The 18,569-nt window shown below is 41.7% G+C and overlaps 1 protein-coding gene across 7 annotated transcripts in view; it reads right to left on the reverse strand.

Annotated features, from left to right (window-relative positions):
• zfhx3b (zinc finger homeobox 3b) overlaps positions 1-18,569 on the reverse strand; it is a 235,246-nt gene that overhangs the window by 118,864 nt on the left and 97,813 nt on the right. Inside the window, exon 1 of one of the 7 annotated variants that reach the window (XM_051378277.1) lies at positions 10,209-10,343. The exons of the other annotated variants lie outside the window; for them this stretch is intronic. The gene's annotated coding sequence lies outside the window, so the exon portion shown is untranslated. Of the gene's footprint in view, positions 1-10,208; positions 10,344-18,569 lie in introns of those variants that run through there. 7 annotated transcript variants of the gene reach the window in all.

The raw sequence follows: 18,569 nt of genomic DNA on the forward strand, positions 1-18,569 counted from the left end.
GTCTCTTGTCGGAACCTTTTAATCCCATGGTTGTGTCAGAGGCAGTACCTGTGCTGTATTTCTAAGCCTAATCAAGCACCTGTGTCAGAACATATAGAGCTTATGTTGACAGAGCATAGGGCTCTTAGCAGGTCTGAATTAGTGCTGACAGCCACTTCCTCCCACCAGATTTATACATGCACTCACTCGGAGACAACACCTGAGCTGATTGCCGAGAGTTGGACCCACATCAGGAGCACCATTAAAACCGTGGATATTACCATGTGTGTGCCCTCCAGTAAACTCTGTGCCAACGCTGGCACACTGGATAGGGAACAGTTGGAAAATATCAGAGGTTTAAAGCAAGCAATTGGCAGTAGTCTCAGCCATTGTGGTGCTGAAAATGGCATTTAAGACAAATGCAAGCAACATTCACAAAAAGCAAAGTTATATGTAAATGTAACTAAATAACCTCTAATATACACGGGGGCATACTCCAGCTAACCACCACCCCCATGTACATGGGTTGAGGAAGGCTGCAGATAAAGGAGACTGGACGACTAGCGGGAGAATTATCCCAACTATTGATTTTAGCTGTTGGGTATTACAGACGGAAACAGCGGGTTTATCAGGCCAGGATCCCTCTGCACTTTCACTAACTAAACGAGTATTTTCCGGGCTTATCAGGCAAAAAGCCTATTACTGATGGTCTCAGCCTCCCCCACAACTAGACAAAGAGAAAGGTTGGCCATCATTATGTAGCCACTGGATAAGTTGGGTTGCATGGCTCTTTTGGGGACCTCTAACACTTCACATACCCAAAATGTCCATATATTCACCGCCAATATAACAGTCCTCATGGGTGTTGCACACTTTATTATATTTATGTATATTCATGGTTATCTGCTAATGGACTTATGACCTCCTCAACTGTCTGCTCTCCATCTTCCTCTCTCACTGTATGTCTCTCCCTCTCTGGGTCAATGTCATTTCTATGGCTTTTGTATATGAGGACTATAACCAGAGATAATGGGAAGTGCTATAATCCCTGAGAGGAGCCTAATACCAGCCTTAATCACAAGGGGAAAAAAATGTATGTTTTAATTACCGACTAAAAGATCCAGACAGATACCTGTGAGGTACCTATCCCTGGATCCTTAGTGAGAGTGTCTTTCTTATCTGTAAAACCCGAGGAAAGCCCAGTTCTCCGTATGCATGCTACTCTGTATTAGCTGGCATGAATTAAAAGTGCCCTCGTTATTTTAAGATGAAACTATACTCAGAGACATTTTGAATGTACACCCATTTCCCAATATTAATAATGAAGAAGAGTAGAGACAGAGAAAATTTCCCTCAGCAATTACTGTGGAAATCCATATACTGATCAATGTGCAATCCCAAGGATTGTCTTAATACATATAAAATATAGACAACACTGCATGTGCGTATGAATGTGCATGAATTTATTGTGGCGTAAAATGACCTCAACAAGATGAGAATATTATTGAAGAAATAAAATCTGGGTGTAATGATTTACATATTTCATCACAGGCAGCAATGAAAGTAAGTGATTAAACACACAGTGAAAAAGAGAAAGGGGGGCAGGGGGGTATTGACAAGACTGAACAAGACAAAGTGCTAAACAGAACAAAATGATAAAGAAATAAAACAACTTCCCACTTGGGTCAGCTATACTAAAAGTGGATCATGGAACAATAAGACATATTGGATAAATATGCCCACCAGATGCTTCAAACTGTGTTAGTCTAAGTCAGTCGTGTTCTAACTAAAGACTACAAGAAAATCCTTCATCCATTATGTCAACACTAAAAGTCTTCACGGTCTATTCCACAAGAGGGAAGTGAGCCTAGAAGTGGTGGAGAACGGCACCAGCAGTGAAACGGGAACAGGACAGGGAATCGTGGCCAGACTTGGCACCCACGAAGGGGCAGTGCTCATCTGCCCACTGGCCTGCCTTTATGTCTCCAAGTCAGCCCTGTAATTTGCTTGGGGCGGAGATAAATCTTATCTCAGAGACCTGATTAAGTTTTTAATTTACACACCAATCAATAGCCCAGGTCTATTGGCAATGTGTCTAAAACTCTATTTACCAAAGGATTCCCTGCTATCAATTGATCAAGGACCCGGCAGCCATAAATTATGGTAACATGTGTGTGTGTGAGAGAGAGAGGGAGACAGAGAGAAAGGGTGAGAAAGTAGTGTGAGAGTGAGAAAGTGAAGGAGCTGGGTCGTATGTGACTGATTTTAGGATAGAAAAGAGATATGAGCTCTAGCCTACTTACAGACAGTCACCTGAGACTGGTGTGCATGACCTGAGAGCAACACAGACACATTTTCTAAGCTCTGCTTAATATGCGTCCACAATATTTGGCTCAACAGCTGATAAAGCAGTCGTTGATATTTCATCCATACAGCAAAGTCAACCTACACTGAACCCAATGGCAGGGAGAAGTGGAATGTAAATGAGCAGCAAAATTGATGCAAAATGCCCATCTCATTCACTCCCATATGACTTTACACCCAGAGTGCCCATTCTAAATGTCTGGACAAGTGAGACCTCCCACTTCCGGGCCTTTCTGCATGAGCGCCATTATCTGTTTACAGTGCCTACTTTCCCAACGGAACTGTTAAAAAGGACTCTGCTGGGGCCTGGGTTCCCCACATAGAACTCCTCCTACGTGCAGTTCTTACGCCATGCTCCATGGCATTCTGCCTGGGAAACTGAAGGAAGGATTGTTCAGGCACCCGTTTACACCACCATGACATCCAGGAAGTAACTATTTTCTGTTGGCTATTTTCAGCATTCCAGATGTTTGTTTAGGATTAAAGTAGATGGAAGGATTAGCTATGCAGTTTTGGATCAGCAGAACTGTAAAGATCCAATTAATCTTAATTGAGACCATCTTCACCTGATACTGTGAGCCAGTACCCATTTTACCCCAGAGTAAAAGGGCACAAACAGTTCAGACTACTCTCTGCTGTTCCCATGCAGAGGAAGTGAAGGGGAGGGAAAGGAGGGCAGCGTTATCACCGTGGAGAAAGTGTCGTCATGGCGGTTCTGCTCTGACCCTGCTGACTCGCCAATTCCTTAACATGAGATCATTTTGGACAGCTGACCTCAATATCACTGTGCTCTGAGGATGAAACAGATCCAATGGAGCTTCTTATTTCCCCCACCCTGCCTACAAAATATAAGCAGGACACACATCGAACAGCCTTGCACAACATTCTCCTTTTTAATCCTGCACCACCAATAACAGGAATTACAGGAATTAAAAGAAATAAAATAAACTCACTTTCTTCCCTTCTCACTATTTCCAGTGTGACATAAATAAATCAGAGGAAAGACAAGCTGGGCTTCACAGCATCCGGTCAATCTTAGAACACAAGTTTGACTCTCTTACTCTCCTGATATTTGACAAAGCACATAATACAGGATTTGTCTCTTCTCCCAGGTCAGCCAAACTAGCACTGCATGTTTTTTACCTAGTACTTAAAATTACGACATACAATAATAAGGTAGAAAAATATTGTCGTAACAAATGTTTGGGAGGATGTTGTGTACTACTTTGTCATTAGTGGAGAAGCTGTCTGGTAAAATCAGGCATAAACATGTGTCAGAATTACATGTAATTATAGTTGAAAAACTTCCGCATGGGAGTATGAATCACCTCTGCAGCTGGTTGGCGTGGCAGGAGAGACTACAGTACCTTGCTTTCCTCACCTTCATAACTGCATTGGGGGAAGGGAGCAGAACACGGGAGATATACAGACTGAAGAAAATAGACAGGCTCGTGCTATGTCAGAGAGCCCGAGTTGCTGGTCCTCTGTTGGATTATCTGAAGAGCCACCGACGGATATGTGTAATCAGCCCTATCCCCATGTTTCTCTCTCTCACTCTCTGCCTCTCTGGCTAATGTCTCCGCCTGATTCGATTGAGGCAATTAGGCAGTAATCTATAGAGCTAGGGAGTGATGGAAACATTTCCCACTGTCCTCCTCATGTTTCTCAGAGCTGCTATAATTAGCTAACTTTGCTTCTCATTAAACATCAGAGCAGTATTTACATACCCAGATCCAATTTGGCTCTGTAGAGCCCATTCCTTTTAAACTGTCTTGAAACCCTGAAACATGTCTGTAAACAATGGAATGGGGGAGCTGTAATCTGCAGTTATTTCAATCAAACATTTCTATCTTATATTGGTGAGACACAATGTATCTAGAATGAACAGATTAAAAACAATGTCAGAGTGTGTGTACATAACACATTAGAATGTGTTATGTACACACACACAGTCTGAATGAAGCATAGGAAGGCCTGTTATGGCATGAAGTTTGATATTAAAAATGGAGGACATCCCTCAATCTCTGGTTTCAATGAGCCATCATGGGAACTTGAAGGGTAGGTCCACTGATATTCCCCTATGGCTCATATTCAGTTTAAATCGTTTTTGCAGGGAACAAGCAAAATTGTTGTCACACAGTACGGCAGAGAACATTAAACTAAAAGGCAGATGGACATATCTTAACTATCTCTTTAAAAACTATAAATCTAAGTTTAACATTCTGTAACTCTGATCTGAACAAAAAATAGAAGAAAACAAAAAGTAGGCATTGCTATTTTGTCTGATGTGTTGAACTGCAAGTGTTAAAAGTTTGTTCATTCGTAGTGGTCCACTTTGCTTGAATGTGGTTCCAGGACATAGCGTTGCCACGTTATTTTAAAATCAGTCCTATCATCTTGGGCTTACTCATTCCCATTAATTTTCCAAAAAAACACAGAAATTGTCAGATATTAGAACTATATTTACATTTTCAAAGAGTTTACGTTTAGCGTTTCATATTCATGTGCACATTCAGAAAGGCTGAGAGAAAAGACATGACTATTTTCTACAACTATAATTTGCACTTTTTTCTCTAAAATAAGTTCTAACCAGTATGTTCTCTCTGTTATGTTAGGCCTTGCAAAGCAAGACAGATGCTAAAGTTAGTAAGATTACACAAAAAATAATGCTTGATTTTACACAGAGAAACTATTTAGAATATCGTTTAATATTTCTAGAATGCAGATTTCAAAATAATTTAACTTTTTTAAAGAATTTTTTTTAAAGAGGCAGTTAGAACAGTAAGAAAACTCATAATATCATAAAAGCAGTGGAAAACAATCTACAATATTTTCAGCAGCAAGAGAATGCAGGAAATCATCAAAACTTTTATTTATCCTGAATTAGCCAATAATCTGTGCACTACAAACTGCCTGTTGAGCTGAACAACATAGGTCAGAGGAAGAGATCCCAAAAGAATGGATCTCTCTTTAAAGCTACTCTGGCCTATAGCAGCTCTAGACAGCAGCCAGAGTTGTAGTGCAATTGTAAACTTTTCTGTTGATATGCAAAGCAGCATGGATCACGTTATGTCCCCATGGTAACACTGCCCCTGCTTTGCAAAAATTTAATGATTCATCATGTTTTCGGACAAAATCATTGTTCCCACATTAACAGAATTTTGTGTGTGTGTGTGTGTGTGTGTGTGTGTGTGCGTGTGTATTTTCCAGGGCCAGGGATATATACATGGTCACTGAATGTGGATCCCTAGTGGTTACCACTGACATTGCAGCTGGGTACAAACCTGACTACCTGTTTGTGTAGCTTCTCTCAGACTAGGTCAGTGGAATTTCTGTAATGCTTTTGAAACAAGTTTGAAAGGACATATCTACCACTGAGGCAGGAAACAAACAGACAATTAGATGCTCTGATTCTGTGTGGGCTGTTGCACGTGTTAAAATTATTTTCAGGTAATATGAGTGGAACAGGGGTACAAAAAGTGGAAGTTCAATATGTCCATCAATAAATGACTGCTAACACCTGAACAAGGGACACCTAACACCTGAACATGAACATAAGGAGCTCATCTAAGAGCTGATGGCCTGAAACGACAATGTGCATGGGATATATATAGGCTACACTTTTGTATTGGAGTCCAGCAAAAACAGATTACATGCACTGGATTCTGACAGGTCTAGCAATCCTAAAGATAGGATAGCTTAATGTTAGGATGTGAATGAAGCACACAGAAATCCAATCTACTCTTTTGCTTGTCTATGGTGTAGCTTGAATACATATGCAGGGGTACAGGCAGGACTGAGGAGAAAGGTAATTCAATCACAGGCACTCCAGCCTGACACAGATTTACTTTGACAGTTGTGCTTTACCAGTAATTCATCTTACTGAAAACAGACACTTTCCCAACAATAATTTCTTTCAACTCCAATACCTGGCAAAGAGGTGGGTGAAAATGTATTAACATGTTTTTCATTGGCTAACACCACCATCCCTTCAGATCGTATCCTATCAAGAGTTTGCTTTTTCTGATGTCCCTGAGAAAGCAAAGGCTACTCATGTAGAAATGTCAAACAGTGAGATACAGATGGTAATTCCTGCAATAATGCCTTAACTTACAAGTGACCACACATTTAAACTGTATGAACACACAAATGCACACTGACTAGTAGTGGAATGCATAAGTAAACAGTGTGAGGGGGTAGAGCTGTGTGTAGGGGTCCAGATGGGCAGGGAGGGAGGCCTGTCCTGGGAAAGGGCTGTCCCAAACTCATACACCCCTCCTCAGTACCCCTCTGGCCCTGTGTGCAGGACTGCAGCTAGCCTGCCCTGAGCAGCAGAGGGTTAACTGCACTGCCCAGTCACAGGCGTGAAGTGAAACAATGAAATAATGGCAGCGAGTGAACGCTCAAAGGCAGGGGGCAGGGTGGGTGTGGGAGGGAGGGGGCTCGCCATAGGCTCCTGCAGATGTTGCCGGGCTTCAGCGGGTCACACAATCACACGTATTAGCATTCCTGATAGAGGGAGCCCGGATTAGGGAGCTGAATGCCTTTCTCAACTCTGTCAGAGTTTGAACACGCCGGAGAAGCAGAGCAGAGGGAGAGAAAACCCAGACATGTGGCGAGGAAAGGTGGAGACAAGAGTATAAAAGAAAAAGCACCCTCAGACAGTGTTGAGGAAGGCCAAGCTGACAGAAAGAACCAGCACAATGTTGAGGGCAGGAGAGAAGTGGAGAGAAAGGCAAACGCAGAGTAAGATTGACAGACAAATTGCGCCAAATTGACTAAAACAGCTAATGAAAGAGTTTAACAAACAGACAATAAAGAGAAATCAAGCATGTGATAATTTAATGGTTTTGTGAGGTTGGCAGAGGGAGTGTATATGTGAAACGAAGATTTCTATTTGTGGCTGAATGAGTGAATGAGCATAGACAAACGGCTTTCTTTCTTCTTTGTATGTCTGGGTGAGCGAGGGAGAGCGAGGAGAGACAAAAGCGTTTCTGAGTGTATGTGTGCTGTCCTGTCCTTTTTTTCCCAGGACAGAGGTCTGGAGAGGCCTCATATTTCTGGCTGCTGTCAGGCTGGGGTGAGAAGCAGAGACAGCAAGGGGCAGCTGTTTTCTACGAGGTGCCCTGGCTCCCTCACACACTGCCTTTGATCCAGCTTGCCTTCCTTGGCCTGCCAAGTCTCCCCTTGCGTATGTATGTACGAGTATGTGTATGTCAGAGGGGGAACACATGAAAGTGGGGGTGTAATTGGCGTAGTAAGGGGCACAAGTGGTGGTAAACCATGGAACAAACGTTGAAACTTAAGTGGTAAAATGAAGTGAGAGGCAACACTAAACCAGGGCTTTTGCTCTCTTCCTCTTTCTTTGTTTTAGCACAAGGCAAATAATTTCACAGGAATGCAGCAGGGCCAGTTTGATATGGTTGTGTATTCAGCAGAGATTTAAGAATATAGAGGAGACAAGTGGATAATAAGACATGCTGAACTAACACACACACACACACACACACACACACACACACACACACACACACACACACGTGTTCAGGAACACTAACTCTGTATAATAAATAATAAAAGAGGTATTGCTGCAGTTGATTTTTGGTGGACATGGAATAATAGCAGAATTAGACCAAATCATCTACTGAGGCAAAAAACTGTATAAAAACTACAACTATTCCAGTTTCCCAGACTGTCGCTGACCAGACCCCTTGATCACATGACCAGATGATGCCGTGAGGTCACAAACACCAATTGCTTACACACACATAAAACAGTTTTACTCATTTATTAAAGATTGCGCACTTTTTCACACAATTTTTCATAATATTCTTCTCTAATTATAAAACACTGTACACACCTTTTAACACAAGGGCTTGGTTGGGGTTTCATTACTACAAATAATATAATTGGTAACAACAGGAAGAGGATAAGAAACTGTTCAATTCACATTTTAGACTATAGTTTTAACAAATAATAAAAATATGGCTACCTTACTATGTGGGCTTCACTGCACTATAATTTTATCAGTTTATACAGGTTTCCACCAGGATATATTCTGATAGATATCCTATAGAGTTTATAACATTTCCATTGTATCATGCTGTCATTGTGCTTAGATCCCGGAAAACAAAGGAGAAAAAAAAACAGGCAGCAACAACAAAAGCACATAAAAACCATCATATTTGACAGTTAAGGGAGGTGTACCTTTGTCCCCAGCCAATGACTATCAGTGACTCTACAAGTTAATATTTGCTTCTGCCTGCTCATAAATTTGCATTGCATTAGAACCTGACCTAAATGCATTTTTATCACCCAAAGTAATTAGCTGAGCATTAGGTGTAGGAGAGAGAGAGTACTATGAGGCTGAATCCTTCCTGAATGGGTGGAGGCTAGACAAAAGCTACAGGAGGGATGGCTACAGAGTAAAACAAAGCTGGGCCACCAGATGAAAGAGGAAGTAAACAGGGCCAGAGTGCTGCCTCTTTAATCTACTACATTAACTCCAGCACCACAAGGGGAGGAGCCAGCATGCAGGCAAACGGCAGAGCCACACAAAAGGGGAGTGTCAATGAGGGGGTAATAAGGAAAGACAATGAGTAAACAAGCAGGGGAAGTCCAGGCCTGGCGTGCTAGAAACTCCCTGCTTCTCACTGCCTGGCACACACAAAGGCCCTGCTGTAATTAGCCACCCCAATAGGTTGTTTAGCATTTGCATATAAATGCCCTCAGAGGCAAACGCTAAACACGCTGACACAAGCCATGCCCAAAACAGACGTTCGCCACACCTCTACCCCTCCAGGAGGTCTCAGGGGTCCACTTATGTCGGGGTACCCCCTCCCTTCGCCTTGTACCCACTACAGACAAGCTGGCATCCATTACACAAAATGCGGACAGCGCACCATAGTGCGGGTACTCAGTTCTTGTTTCTAGAGAGATTGTGAAACAGTGTAGCCAGGCTTCCTGTTGAAGGCCCACACAGCCATCTGTCATGTGAAAGTACATTTTAATGTGACCACAGAACTGAGGGTGCAGGTGTCAGTCTGCCGTTTTTGTCATATATAAATTCTATGTGAAAGACAGGAAAGAACTCATACATAGATACAGTATAACCATAAACGAGCACATGTGCAGGAATACACACACAGAGCTATCCCGAGGAAGCCAGGGGTCTGCAGAGTGTGAGAAATGAGTGTTCTGTCTTGATCAGGGTCAAGACATACAGGCTTGTTTAATGTACACTGTCTGGAAGAAAAAAGAAGTGCAGCTCTCGCAGGGTAGACCAAGCTGGTAGACTAGAGACAGAGACAGACTACATCTACACAAAGTTTAACAACAGTAAATAGCAAACATTCTATCTCTTTTATTTTCTACACTTTCTAAAAATTTCATCCATTATTGTTATACAAACAGTTTTTTCTTGGGACCTATGCCTCAGTTCTACACTTCCTCTTTTGTCTTCTGTTGTTTTGACAATGGCGATTCATGAAAAAAAAAGCAAAAAAAACAACAAAACTATAGAAAGGAAGGAAGTGATGAGACTGGTGTCTGTGCCCTCCTTCCTCCCCCTGGCCTGACCAGCGCCTCTCTCTTTTCTCTCCTTCCTCCAAACCCATATTCTCTACAGTGTAAACAAAGGCTGTGTCATCTACACACTTGTGCTGCTCCTGGTGCTGCTAGGAGGGAACGAGTATATCCACAGAGCCCCTGCACCATACAAGGGCTACTTCCTGTGTTAATCCTCAGCCCAGAGTGCAATTTTACCGGTCTACTCTGCTTGCAAGGGTTTTCTGAGCTTTTGCTCATGGCACAGGAAGACCAGAGAATGAAAAGCTATCCGCTAGCATTAATAACCTGGTTCTCACCTGCCATGCAGCCTGTTGTTCCCCATCAGGGCATGATCCAACACGAGGAAACACCTGGCTCCAACAAAAAGCAGGCAATAAGAGGAGCCTATTTTATGGCCAACCTCCTCCTGACACAGATACGCACCTTGCCTGAGTTGCAGGGACAACGCTGGATCTACAGAGGAGATGATGCCAAAATCATACCTAATCTATGAAGCAATTTCTTTTATTTCTGTCAAATGCATGTGATTTAGAATGCCTCTGGGGGGAAAGTGCTTAAACATTGCTCTGATGGAGAGTAAAAGAGTAGCAGAAGAGAAGAGAAGAAAAGCAAAGCATTTCGTGTCAAAGAATTGGCACTTGGCATGTAAGGTGGAGAAAAACTGTTGTAACAGTCAGTATCCGTTTTGAGCCTAGCTCTTACCTCAGGCTGACTTCCTATATGTGGTCAGGGTGTGTTTTGTTTTACTGTTTCACACAACAATGCTCGCTTGCCATTTGTTACCACCTGAGTAAAACAGAAAAGTCAAACGTTCCGCCCTGCATGAGAAAAAGAAGAAAATGGCACTTTTAATTAAACCTACACTGGAGTGTGGCAGACTTGACACCCAGTAGATGATGGGAGGATGGGATGTTTTAGACTAAAGCCATTATTAAACATTGGTATAATGCTTTCTTCTGTTTGTATATGGGGACTCAGATTTCACCAGAACATCACCAATTGCTGCATAAAGTAGCCTGGGCCCCCTATATTCATTCATTAAACAGTAGGGAAAATGAATGCCATGGTGACCAGACGAGGCAAATGACGTCACAAAGCCGAGGTCACCAGTCTGTCACGGCCGTCTAGCCCTGTGTCATCCCCATGGGACCTGCCCCACCCCCTCCAGCCTAGACCAAATCTCTGCTCTGTGGCACTGAACGTCAGAATGAAAACCAAACAGTCACAGAGGGCTCTGCGTCGAATATGGAAACGCCACGACACTGTCGCTGTCATGAGACATCATCCACTGGCCGCAAAACATCGGTCAGAGCATACCCTGCCAGAGAGGTGGGCACCACATGTGGACCAGCAGACAAGAACTGCCATTAAACTGGATAAATATAAATTTTTAGTCACTGTGTTGGTGTATGTGTGTTAGGGGGAAATAGAGAGTATGTCTCCTCCTCCTCAGGCTAAACACACACGCACACTGCACATCTCTAGTTTTCAGTGTTGCTGTGTGGGAGTCTGCTTCTCTCTAATCAATTTATTATGAGGCACCGGGGTCCTTATGTTTGTTCATTTAACACAGGAAAAATGAGAAAGAGCATTTGTTTTAGGTACAGTGAGACCCAAAGAGGAAACCACACATGTTTTCAGGAGGAGGGCAGGTGGAGAGAGGAGAGGAGAAGGGTGAGGCAAATAAGACAGAGACACCCTTCAGAATAATGTAGAGGTGTAATATTGTGGCTTTGAGGAAATGTTGGTTTAATTGCAGTTTGGTGTAACATTTAATGCAGTCTGTATGACACCTGGCATAAATGGTTTACACTCGGGACAGTGCCAATTACGATTCAGCCAATCAGAAATCTTTCATAAATCCACTGACATGCTCACCGCAACAGCTAGATGCTTATTTGACGAGATGAAATGGGATGGTGACAGACGCACATGCAGTATATCTTCTTTTTAATTACAATGTCTGCAGAGGTGGGACTCTGCTATAAACAATCATCTGTGCAATCAAAACACAATACCACCAAGACTATGCATTATAACAGTACATTCTCAAACTGAAAAATAAAATGATCATGCACAGTATTTGTATCATTATTGATAGTAATACAACAAAAAAAAACCTGCAAATATTATAATGGTGCATAGCTTCGGAACCAAAGTATCTAATATCATTCATTTAGCAGCGATGACAGCGTTGCTTCTTCTTCTTTGTTCGATTTGATAATGACTACCAGGTGGTCAGATCGGCCTAAATATTTACTGGCATTCACAGAGGCGGACACACGTTCACAGAGCATTAAAAAAAAATACCATTAACATTCTGCTGAATGTAAAGCTCTAATAAATGCTTAAAATAATTTTAATAGATCATTAAAAATATAAAATGTGTATATATAGAATGTGTTTTTTTAGAACAGTTAGCACTTTCTCAGTCACTTCTAAGACTGTAAGTGCTAATAAGTCCTTCACTGTCTTTATTCTAATATTATATATTCTGATCATATGTATTTTGTGTTTGTATACAAAACACTAATACAGGTCAAAATGCACTAAAATACTCTTCAGGAGTTTAGTATGTGATTTACATGCACTTACCAACAAAAACAGAAAAAAAAAAAAAGATGTGAGCTTAATCTAGTAAATAATAAAAAGGCAAGCTCTGCATGTGTAATGAAAATGAGTGATTATAACAAAATAACAATGTGCACACATACTGTACACTGCACACAGAGACATACCCATGTGTTAGTAGAAAAAAAGAAAATATAGCGGCAGAAGCTCGAGGAGAGCTGACATCAGAGGACTACGGAGGCTACAGCACTTAGAGGCCATTTTATTGCTTTGCTGTGGTCAAGTGAGGTGCACCGAGCTCAATTCCACCACAACAATGGCAAAGAGGGCCGCAGAGACAAAAGAGGGCTATCCCTGCTTCTTAACCCCTTCACTACTGGCAGATCAGTCGCCTAGGGCACTGAGCGAACAACCACCTCAGGAGAAGCAAGGGGAATGACAAATGGCAAGTCGCAACTTATATACCTACTATATACCTACTGTATGACAACAGCTCACGCGCACATTTTGTGAGCTACACAGTAAAAACAATACATGTACACAGACCCTATAAGAATCTATCAATAGGCAGATGGAGTCGGCTGCTTTTCCTGACCAGGAAGAAGCAGCCGGTAGCTTCACCTCAGCCCTGTCTCACACTGAATTACACTGCAGTCTGCTCTCTATGTCTTTCCATCTCTGCCCCTCCCTCTCTTCCCTATCTCTCTTCCCTCTCTCTCTCTCTCTCTCTCCTCCATTGGGAACATGGACAGGCTACTACACATTTGCAAGTGAATTACACTTTTTGTTGAGATTTTTTTTTGTGAGTGTGTGAATTGTAAAAATGGGGAAGAGGGTGTGAGAGGGAAAGGGTGCTCCTGCCATCGCTCTTTTCTTTTCTTCTCTCTATAATCCTGAGGAGGATAAGCTGTGAGGTACACAGAGAGGAAGTGCCATAGACCTGCTGGGGTCCAGCACATCCTAGCAGTACATTCCTGCAGCCCAGCTATCATACACACGTATAGACAGATACAGACTAAAACCTTCTCAGCCACACATATCTACTCGTTGTCACAGTTAGAGTGGAGTGGACGCTGTGCATACATCGAAAGGAAATTGAAATCAGTATGACCTAAATTTGAAACAAAAGATGAGCTTTAACTGCAATTTGAAGACAAAAAAAAAATATATGGTCATACTTGGAAAAAAAACAAACAATGCACATATACAGCTGCAACAAGCAAAAAAATTAACTGTAAAACACAATCGATCTGTCAATCTGCTTATCTATCTGTCTGCACAATTGTTAGAACCTAGCATGTCTTGGGAGTAGCACAGGAGAATGAGTGGCATGGAGAACAGGAGTTATGGAGTTTATAGCTGTATAATGTTCATATCACTTTCACATAAGTCTATCTGGCCTTTAAAACCAGCCCCAGCCCCCTGACCGATAGAAAAGCTGAGAAGATGACAGCTTATTTATACAAACACACACAACGTGTTTCGTGTTAATACAAGCTGTGATGTTGCATCGTCCGGTGACCTGGCTGTAAATTAGTGACAATTAAAAATGACACACTGATGGTTGGAAACACATCACCTGACTACACTGACACATGTCCTCTTTTGTATGAAATGTAATTTCTTCATATGAATAAAATGATTTTAACTGCTTACATTTAAACATTGTGTCAAATGGTGAGTACACAATGTTTTTTAAATCTGAATTATATTCAATGTTAGATTAAAATATGCAATGCAATAAATAATATGGAGGCAGGAGCTACACAAATGTCAATATTTTAAACCTGTCACACACTCTCACACTCTCTCTCTTTGTGACACACACACATACACACACACTTACATTTCAGTTACACAATGCAGATTTCACAGACACAGATAAACAATGCGAGGGCAGTTATCACTCCACGGAGCACAGTAACATAGAGGAAGAGGAAGAGGATGACAAAGAAATAGGGGAGGATAAAAAGACGGCGTGTGTGTCGTCAGAGTCATAGGCCAGAGGGGCCCATGTATTGTTCCAGGGCTCAGTGTGGGGAGAGAAAGGCGACCTGGGCCGCCTCTGTCTAAGCGTCCTCCATGTTTTATGCATTCTGTCCTTTGTGATGATAAGCGCCAGTGCGGAGGGTGGAATGCTGGCCTCCAGGGTCCAAGAGAGGGGCTTATGGGGGGCTGGAGTGCAGCTCGGTTCAATTTTGCAGCCCTTGGAATGGTCCCTGTCATCCCTGCCTTGCCCGCGTGTAGGCATATGTAGCCTATACTGACACAAAACCGTTGTTTCTCCCATCTATGAACACTAGAGCTAGCTGCTGCTGCCCCAAATAGGATATATACACAGTCAGTTGTAGCCGCTATGTTACACAAACACTAACTAACACACACACACACACACACACACACACACACACACACACACACTCAGCTTTTCCGATACTGCCAGCCCAGGACAGGCATGCATCACACAAGTCCTCGACTCACAGTCGATACAGAACCTAGAAATACAACAGTCTTTATCAATGTTACCACGCTGCTATCTAACAAACAAGTCTTGTTTGCTGCAAAACTGATATTGTACATTTATTACAGAAGCAATATTAAAATTCTAGTCAAGGACCCAGAGCCACACACATTATTATAACCCCCGTTCCACGACTACAACAGCATTCATTTGTTGTTAGAAATGGAATACAAATTTGCATTACATATTATTGTGCTCTATTCTATCACAGCTTGAGAATTGCCTTCAGAGAGGAGAGAACGTCAAAATAGAACCCATACTTTTGCTTTTACACATATTACTGAATGGAAAATATATATTTTTTCCTTTCTCCGTATCTCAATTCTCTGTATAACTGCTGGATAATCAGAGCAATGTTGTGTTATCACAGCCTAGGTCTGATGTGATTTGTCTGAATTTGAAAACTGGTTTAGATTTTTGGAAACAGTTCAAAATTAATAAAAAATAATGACTATAAACACAAACATGTATCATAACAAGGCCTTGACGTGGCACATTCAAAAGAAATTTTCATAATGCCAGTATATACACAAATCAGAGTACGGCTGTGCGCACACTCATGCAGAGACACATGCGCATCTTCTCAAACATAAATCTAGTCTACCACAATGATTTAACCGAGATTGTTAACACGATAATATATTGTGAAAAAGCAAACCACAAAAATCCCTGCCAACTTCACTTCAAATAAGATAAAAGGGTGACACTGAAGAAGAAGAAAAGCTCAAATGAAGACAGAGAGGGGAATTTTAGAGAAAATGGGTGCTTTCTGTGGATAAAAAGGAGTCCTTTTGGACACTCAGGGCTGCTGGGATTAAGGATCAGGTTCAGCATTCATGCACACCAAAAGCATACACACACACACACAACACACCTGAGCGTGACAGTCATCTCTTCCACTCTCCCTTCCCACTTTCTCCCTCACCCCTGTACAGAGCCAAGATCCCGCCCCCCGCCTGCTCCTTTATAATAGCATGGCAAGTACACTGGCCTCGGCTGCAGGACAACTGGAAGAACGGGTCCTTGCTGCACGACCTTGCATATTCAAAACCAGACGTCAGACTCAAAGCCATCATCTGTGTCGACTACCCTCATCTACACATGTCCATACAGCTAATGGCTGAGACAGACACATTCTTCTCTGATTTCAGTGAAGAGGCATCCACACAAAGGTAGACCTATTCGCATTTATAATGCTCTGCCTCGAATAGAGCAAACGGTACACAATAAAAAGAATACATTTTAATGGACTGATTACCATTTATTAAGATCTAAAAAATATAAATAATTTCTTTAATAATTTCCATTTACAGAAGACATAAAATCATTCTATATTTTGATTAGGAGAGCATAACTAGGTTGATTTTTTGTGTTTTATGTGCATAGACTAAAGCATGTTAAATCTTCCATGTATGGCCTTAGCCTACTGGCAACCCAAAGAGGGCTCTCTCCGACCGAGGACATGACAGTTAGCTCCCCCACGGTGCCAGTGCCCGAGCACGGAAAGGTGGGAGTTAAGGAGGGAGATATGCAGAGACACATTGAGAATGAGATGGAAAGAGAGAGGGGGCAGAGAGAAAGAGAGAGAGACAGAGAGAGAGAGAGAGAGAGAGAGAGAGAGAGAGAGAGAGAGAGAGGCACAGCGAGAGGAGGAGAAAGGGTTATGACAGCCAGAGGCGCTGTCTCCCATTTCTCTGTGTTACCCCCAAACCATGAAACGAGCCTATCCATGACGACTGCTACTCCCTTTATCTCATTTCCCCAACTGGAAGTGCTATTCCTGTCCATACAGTCAAATGACATCTGAATATACCTGTCATCGAATATGGTAATAGAGGGGGGACTAAGTACAAACAGTGGACAACCGTTTTGTTGTTGTGTAGGATCAGTAGCAACTGCACATCTCCACAGTAACAACTGTCATCACATCACAGCTTTACCACACCAAATATTTTCTTCATGATATGAATAACAATCACAACAGAAACATCACACTGGTAGCAATTCTACCATATGCACCTAGATGATTAATCATATGACTGGAATCATGTTCAGTCACTATATGTAGAGCACAACCGTCACAAATAAACAAAGGTGCATTTTTTTTAAAAATCATTTCGATTTTAACAGAAAAATTATTTTGTCATACGTCTAACACATTCAAATAACATGTTTACAATTTAGTATATATTTTTTGTGTCACCATGTATGTAATAGTTTGAAACAGATGCCTGATGACACAAAAATATATGGAAGCAATTCCAAATATATTAAGGCAAATTCTAATGAAATTAATTTGAATAATCAGATGTGTGAAATATTTTTCATTTATTCTTGACAGGGTGATATACTACTCTCCTATTTTTTCCTTGTGGTAAATAAACTAATCTATGTGTTTCTATTCAGATAAATATGATTTTTTTTAACAATAAAAAAATATATGAAAATCTAGCCCTGATAAACATATTAACAAAAAGGAAAGAAATAGCTCTGACAACAAGCAATTACTTCAGAATTAAATTGGACAGTTTTCAGTTATTTTTCAAAACGATGTCTGTGGTAAAAACATCACTCTGGTGGCACTTGAACAGCTCACAGGGACCACACCACACTCAGGGATGAGCATGAGATAATACAGGTAGCTACACCAAACAACACCTGACAAACACATATTTGAAATAGAATACATAGAAATAAAGCCAATGACATTCCTATACCTTTGGCAGGAATTGTTATAATTAAACATAAATATGACAATGAGACAAGACAGGAAAATCAGACAGGTGAGATGACAGTAAACATTTCTGCTGTCTTTGTTTTGTAACAGAAGACGGAGAGAGAGGGAGGAGGAAGAGGAGAGGAGTGTTACTGTCAGACAAGGGAGGAAGGGAGATCACTCGAGTTTTGGCACAGCAGCTACCTGCCTTATACACTATAACACCTTTGAGCTTCTAATCAGTGGAATCTAAAAACACACACAAACTGGCAGACACACACAGAAATACTGGAGTAGAGAACTATATAACAATACAAAAAGAGGAAGGAGCTAAATATGAATATTATCACAGATTTTAAATAATCAGCAAGAATGCCAGTTTCCCCTCTTTCTCCCACTGCTAATCTCTTTCCTCTTTGCTCCTCTCCAGTCTGAAAGGTAGGGATCTGTTTATCTGACCTCTTCCCCTGATTCCTCCTCTATGGCCCATGGCTATCTGACCCCTTCCACCCAACCCCCTCAATACTCCCACCCTTAGCCCCACGTTTTTTTTTTTTTTTTTTTTCTTCCTTTCTCTCTCTGCCTGACAGCCTTAACGTTTTGTTTTATCAAACCTGTTACCAGTCTATTTTTGTCTCTCCCACCCTAAACTAAAGTCAAAGTCTTAATCCTGCAGATGCTGACAACCACAAGTGCTTTGTTTGGCTCCCCAAAACATATCAGCAACTTCCGTCACCCTTTTCTCCCCCAGTCAGACCCACTCTCTCCCCCATCATCCCTCGGCTGTTTGCGCGGGGGTTTCCTCTCTTTCTTTTTTATCTCTGCACTCACTCCATGACCCCTGTTCCC

Source organism: Dicentrarchus labrax, unplaced genomic scaffold, assembly GCF_905237075.1.
Source record: "Dicentrarchus labrax unplaced genomic scaffold, dlabrax2021, whole genome shotgun sequence".
Classification (NCBI taxonomy): domain Eukaryota; kingdom Metazoa; phylum Chordata; class Actinopteri; family Moronidae; genus Dicentrarchus; species Dicentrarchus labrax.